The sequence below is a fragment of the Nanorana parkeri genome, unplaced genomic scaffold, assembly GCF_000935625.1.
Source record: "Nanorana parkeri isolate BGI_ZX_2015 unplaced genomic scaffold, ASM93562v1 scaffold5, whole genome shotgun sequence".
NCBI classification, from domain to species: Eukaryota; Metazoa; Chordata; class Amphibia; order Anura; family Dicroglossidae; genus Nanorana; species Nanorana parkeri.
In genome coordinates this window covers 161,870-168,565 of record NW_017306273.1, presented here as the reverse complement: position 1 = coordinate 168,565, position 6,696 = coordinate 161,870, and the positions used below count along the sequence as shown (strand labels likewise).

Below are 6,696 nucleotides of genomic sequence, written 5' to 3'. Positions count from 1 at the left end.
GGTTATTGCTGTTCTTAGAGGATAACTGACTTCTGGAGAACTAGATGAAGTCTTCAGTGACGTGGGCAATCCTAAAGAGGCTGGGTGCAACAGCCAGGCATGGGCTCGTCCAATGCCCCACAAGCCAAACAAATAGAAAATCGGCAGCATAGGAAATTCTTATGCTCCTCGGCTCCATCTAATGGCCATAAACTGGTGCAGATCTAAAGTACAGACATTCACAGAGCTACTATCCATTCTGCAAATGTTATATAAATAGGCCCCTTTGTGCTAATAAAAAAGAGGTTTTAGTTGTATGCATTTACAATAATAACCTGCTGGAGGTTCTAACCTCCACCACACTTTCAAAAATTGCTTTGGATACACTTTACCTTTAAGGACGATATAACAATCCATGGTGAAAAGATGTTTCTATTAAAAACACAGTTTGCTATGCTTGGCTTCCAGTATCTTTCATCATTTAAGTAGCTGAGGATCTCTCTCTGCTCTCCCGCAGCTCCCTTCTATCTGCACATGTGCAGCTGCTTCACAGAGGAGCACAGATGAACCCTGTTACTATATAAAAAGGTGAGCATCCAGAAACTGTTCAAAGCCCCCTGGGATGTGCTATTTCTGGAGTTGTGGTCCTAGGACCTTGGGCTAAGCAGTCAGGCTCCAGTGACCTTGGTCAAACCTTGAAGAAGCGCTGTATTACAGCGCTGAAGTCGGGGTGTTTAGAAAGCAGTCTAATCACCACCACAGATTTTTAAATCCACAAATTAAAATCTGGCACCTCAATGCACCCATATGGCTTACCTCCCTCCGCCTGCATTACAAAGAAGGGAAACTTTGAAGCTAACCTCTGAAAATATTTACCGCTGTTATTCAGGGTGCCATTTGGACACCGCATTCTCATCTAGACACATGTCAGAGCATATTGTCCATATGATTATATGGTCAGGCATGTTGCCTCCAAAGGGGGAGATTCTACGAGAAAAACGGCTTAATAAATGTGGCAATATAGTAATCTTGTAGAGAAAACCATCATTATCCGAGACATAGCCCTCCAAAGAGATGTCTGTATCGCTGTATGTAATGTTCTGCTGATGTGAATAATGAAATAGATAGCTAATAGAATATTTGGTTAGAGAGATATTAAGTTAGTGGAGCATGAATGATAATCTGCTTGTTTTGAGGTCACAATGGCACGCGCAGAATTTTAATCATGTGCCAGTCAATGAGGATTTGCATTGAGCGTCGGAGAGATCTTATATCATTTCCTGACATGTGTATGATTCCGATGATGCAAAGGAACCATATTTATTTACCGTATGATACCCGGCTTGAGATTGCATCTACCATTGCCTCCTGGCAGAGCTACAGTACATTTCCTGTGACTAACCTTAAATTCAAAAATGACTATTAATGGGTTGGGTGCCCCTATGTCACATCGTAAGGCAAGATCAATGCTGGAGGCAAACTGCTGAACAGCAGAAATTACTTCATTTTATTATTTCATTTTTAGGTTTTAATTTTTACATTTCAATTTGTATCTATTATTTTTTAATTATTTTTAAATTAATTAATTAATTATATTAAGGATCTGAGTGAATGTAAGTTTTGTTTAATCTCTCACTTCTTTCTGCTGTGCATTTCTTTTTTTGCTCATTGTGTTTTTAATGCAATTTTCTTTTTTTTTACACTTTTTTATACAGTTTTATAATTTGCAATTTTATTATATATAATTTTAGTTCATCTACGTTTCTAATTATAAGAGACAAATAAAGTTCATGTGATAATTTTCTTGTTATACACTGCCTGGCCAAAAAAAAGTAATGCTCTCTAATATTTTGGGAACAGTGAGTGAGACAGGGGCCTTATTACACTGGTGATCTGTGGGACAGTGAGCGAGAAAGGGGCCCTATTACACTGGTGATCTGTGGGACAGTGAGCGAGAAAGGGGCCCAATTACACTGGTGGTCAGTGGGAGAGTGAATAAGAGATAGACTCTTTTACATCGGTGATCAGTGACACAGTGATTGAGAGAGGGGCACTATTATGCTGGTGGCCAGTGGGAGCATAAGTGAGAAAGGGGCCCTATATAACTGGTGGTCAGTGGGAGCATAAGTGAGAAAGGGGCCCTATATAACTGGTGGTCAGTGGGAGCATAAGTGAGAAAGGGGCCCTATATAACTGGTGGTCAGTGGGAGCATAAGTGAGAAAGGGGCCCTATATAACTGGTGGTCAGTGGGAGCATAAGTGAGAAAGGGGCCCTATATAACTGGTGGTCAGTGGGAGCATAAGTGAGAAAGGGGCCCTATATAACTGGTGGTCAGTGGGAGCATAAGTGAGAAAGGGGCCCTATATAACTGGTGGTCAGTGGGAGCATAAGTGAGAAAGGGGCCCTATATAACTGGTGGTCAGTGGGAGCATAAGTGAGAAAGGGGCCCTATATAACTGGTGGTCAGTGGGAGCATAAGTGAGAAAGGGGCCCTATATAACTGGTGGTCAGTGGGAGCATAAGTGAGAAAGGGGCCCTATATAACTGGTGGTCAGTGGGAGCATAAGTGAGAAAGGGGCCCTATATAACTGGTGGTCAGTGGGAGCATAAGTGAGAAAGGGGCCCTATATAACTGGTGGTCAGTGGGAGCATAAGTGAGAAAGGGGCCCTATATAACTGGTGGTCAGTGGGAGCATAAGTGAGAAAGGGGCCCTATATAACTGGTGGTCAGTGGGAGCATAAGTGAGAAAGGGGCCCTATATAACTGGTGGTCAGTGGGAGCATAAGTGAGAAAGGGGCCCTATATAACTGGTGGTCAGTGGGAGCATAAGTGAGAAAGGGGCCCTATATAACTGGTGGTCAGTGGGAGCATAAGTGAGAAAGGGGCCCTATATAACTGGTGGTCAGTGGGAGCATAAGTGAGAAAGGGGCCCTATATAACTGGTGGTCAGTGGGAGCATAAGTGAGAAAGGGGCCCTATATAACTGGTGGTCAGTGGGAGCATAAGTGAGAAAGGGGCCCTATATAACTGGTGGTCAGTGGGAGCATAAGTGAGAAAGGGGCCCTATATAACTGGTGGTCAGTGGGAGCATAAGTGAGAAAGGGGCCCTATATAACTGGTGGTCAGTGGGAGCATAAGTGAGAAAGGGGCCCTATATAACTGGTGGTCAGTGGGAGCATAAGTGAGAGAGGGGCTCTATTGCACTGGTGGTCAGTGGCAGAGTAAGTGAGAGAGGGGCCCTATTACACTGGCGGTCAGTGGGAGAGTAAGTAAGAGAGGGGCTCTATTACACTGATGGTCAGTGGCAGAGTAAGTGAAAGAGGGGCACTATTACACTGGTGGTCAGTGGGAAAAAGAGTGAGAAAGGGGCCCATTGCTGATCAGTGGGTAGAATCCCCCATTTACAGATCGCTAAAAAAGATAATTGGTGTCAATGGTTACTTATCTGAGAGTCAGAAATTGCTTATTGCTCCAGGAGCCCCTAGAAGCCTCTGGGGGAACCCAAGGGGGTTCCAAGGAACCCTGGTTGATAAAGCCTACTATACCTCCTCTGTACATTCTATACCTTACTTTGACGTGACTTCACCCATCACATTGTATGAGACCGATACATACTGTGTCTTTTTCTTTTACTTTTCCATTTACTGCGTTGGCATCCTTATCACTTTACCGACCCGGATAGGCCACCTTTGTGCCATTTATACAATTATTTTTCCTTCTTGATCGTTTTCTAAAAACCCAAAGTGCCACGAAGTGTAAATCAGGCTGCAGAAGTGGCGAGAAAAGGAAAACACGAATGAAAGATAAATGTTCCTAATTTTCTTTTATATGTACACTGATAAAATGTAATTGCAGGTTCTTATTCCAGCCTACCTTATCACCCGTGAGGGCATACATCATTCCCGTACTTAATCATAAATAATTCTTTCCTGCTGGAGATGGCTGCAGGAGTTATTAGTTTTTGTTTGGCTGTGTATTCTGATCAAGTGCATAAACAGATCACGTAGCTTGTGTGCTGCTGATAATGTGATTTATATTTAAAGGAGAACTCCCGCCAGGATTACAAATGTTTTTGACATTTTACATAATGTTGAGTTGTCTGTATGAAACTGTTTCCTGATGGTGAGGTGAAGCATTGTCTGTACTAACATGCACAGAGACCTTCCAAGTAGCTAAGGGCTGATTTCTAGTTAAGGCATTTTATGGATAAGGGTTGCTACATTATCATACTGGTTGCCAGTGTGTAGAGCCTGCATATGCAATAAGTGTATATGGCTGCTTCAATGCATATATACTATATGGCCTAATGTATGTGGACACCTGACCAGTAGGGATGAGCTCAGGTTTGGGCCGAACCTGATCTTTGGCAAACATAAAAGAGACCTGGAATGGACATAAGGTCAATCACATCACAGCATCCTATACAATTAATAATGATGAGGTATGGGCAGGGAAATTCCCAGCTAGAACTGATTGAGCGAGAACACAAGGAGCTTCCTTCTGGGTTTGGACGTTTAAACCTAAGTTCATCACTGCTGACCAGCACACCTGTATGAGCTTGTTGGACATCCCATGCCAAAACCATGGACATCAATATGTCGTTGACTCCTCTCTGTACCTATAACAGCCTCCACTCTTCTGGGAAAGCTTTCCACGATATTTTGTAATGTGTCTGTGGAAATTTGTGGCCATTCAGCCAAAAGAACATTTGTGAGGTCAGGTACTGATGTTGTCTGAGAAGAGCTGGCTCACAATCGGCTTCCCAATCCATCCCATAGGTGTTCAGCAAAGTTGAGGTCAGTGCAGGTCTTTGTGCAAGCCACTTGAGTTCCTCAACACCGAAGTCATCAAACCATGCCTTGATGGAACTGGCTTTGTGCGCCTGCTGAAACAGAAAAGGTCAGTGCAGGTTTTTGTGCAGGCCACTTGAGGTCCTCAACACCGAAGTCATCAAACCATGCCTTGATGGAACTGGCAATGTGCACCTGCTGGAACAGAAAAGGTCAGTGCAGGTTTTTGTGCAGGCCACTTTAGTTCCTTAACACCGAAGTCATCAAACATGCCTTGATGGAACTGGCAATGTGCCCCTAAATGTGCACCTGCTGGAACAGAAAGGGCCCTTCCCCTAAATGTTCCACCAGATAGGAAGAGCACAATTGTGAAACATGTCTTTGTATGCATTAACTGTAACCTTCACTGGGGACACCTGAACTCAAAAATGTGAATGGGTGACCACATACTTTCTGTCCTTGTCCTCCTGCTCTTCCCAAAATTTGTTATGGGTGGACTATGCCACCTTAATGGAATAACTGCAAGGCACCAGTGCAGCCCTCAGCATTCTTTTTTCATGTTGTCTTTAATTCCTACAGCGGAATACTAGAAAAAATGTACATGCTGTATCAGATAAAGAAATTAAAAGAAAGGGCACTTTAAAATAAAGTACTTGGCTGCCTTAAAAATATGTGAGCACACAGGATACATCTATGGTTTTCTGGGGAGGAAGGTAGCAAATGGCCACCCTTCAAGAGGCCTGCACAAACCACAACAAGCTTATTCTATTTTGTGTATAATAATTAGCTGAGGTTTGTGCCAGGCACACATTAATTAACATGCGGCGCCCGGCACCTGCATAAATTGTCAAGGAGGAGATATAATTCACAAACCTGCTGGAGTTAGCTTTCTCCAAAGCTATTTAAATTGGAATAGATATGGGCAAGGCAGCAGCTTTTTCAAATTAGACGAAGTTGTTTCAAGACACGCATGTACACTTTTAAATGGCTTGAGGGCCTGGGCGATGCTTCTGCCATAATGAAATCAACTTAAAGGGGAACTGTAGCCTTTTTACAGGGTTTTTTTTTAATAGACATTTAGTGACTGCGATATGTTTAGTGCTAATGATCTTTCTAATGGGTGTTTGTTTTTTAAATACCCTTTTGTATAGTTTGTAGTTATATAGGTACATGGGGGCAGCCATATATGTTCAGTACACATGCAGTTCCTGCCCTTGCAGTGGGGCTTACCCCACAGTACAAGAGTTAAATACTCAATTTTGTCTAGGGTAACAGGAATGTACTTTCCTTATCCCTTGCTCCCCCAGGCTCCCCCTCCTTCCATGTGACCGGTTCCCCATAGCCTCTTCTGTTTAGGCGACAGGTGCAGCTATGGTGGTCCTGCATTGCAGGTGAGGATTTTGAGGGCCTGCCCAGAAACCCAGAGTGTTGGAGATGAGAGGTGGCTGATGGGGTGATCAAGGCATAAGGTAAGTAGAACCGCTTTTAACCCTTGCAGTGCAATGGTAGTTTTTTTTTTATATTCCTGGAGTTCAGCTTTAAGATTTGGCCCTGAAACCCCTGAACAAGCAAAGCATTATGAATCATTTTAGATGTGTGTTCTCCTTTTTCTTAGTTGGCTGCCTAGTGCCACAAGTGAAGATGGGCATGGGTGTATATATAAAAATATATAGGGGCTGTCTTTTCCCAGCAGTTTATGATCTCCAGTGATTGCACAAGTGCACCATTGCAGAGAAGTTATGTCCCCTGGTAGGAAAGATATGGCAATATATGGAATCAAAGTGGTATGTGGACCTGAAACAGACCAAAAGCTGAACCCTACATTGTTCTTGTTCTAGCTCCTAGTTTGTAGATACAGTAGGTGGATGTCATAATACTGATTATGAAACCACAATTGAAAGAGGGACATGGGTATATATATATAT

General features: G+C 43.1%; 1 protein-coding gene across 1 annotated transcript in view; it reads left to right on the top strand.

The window, feature by feature from the left end:
- NPHP4 (nephrocystin 4) overlaps nt 1-6,696 on the top strand; it is a 203,176-nt gene that overhangs the window by 47,861 nt on the left and 148,619 nt on the right. The gene's annotated exons all lie outside the window — the stretch shown is intronic.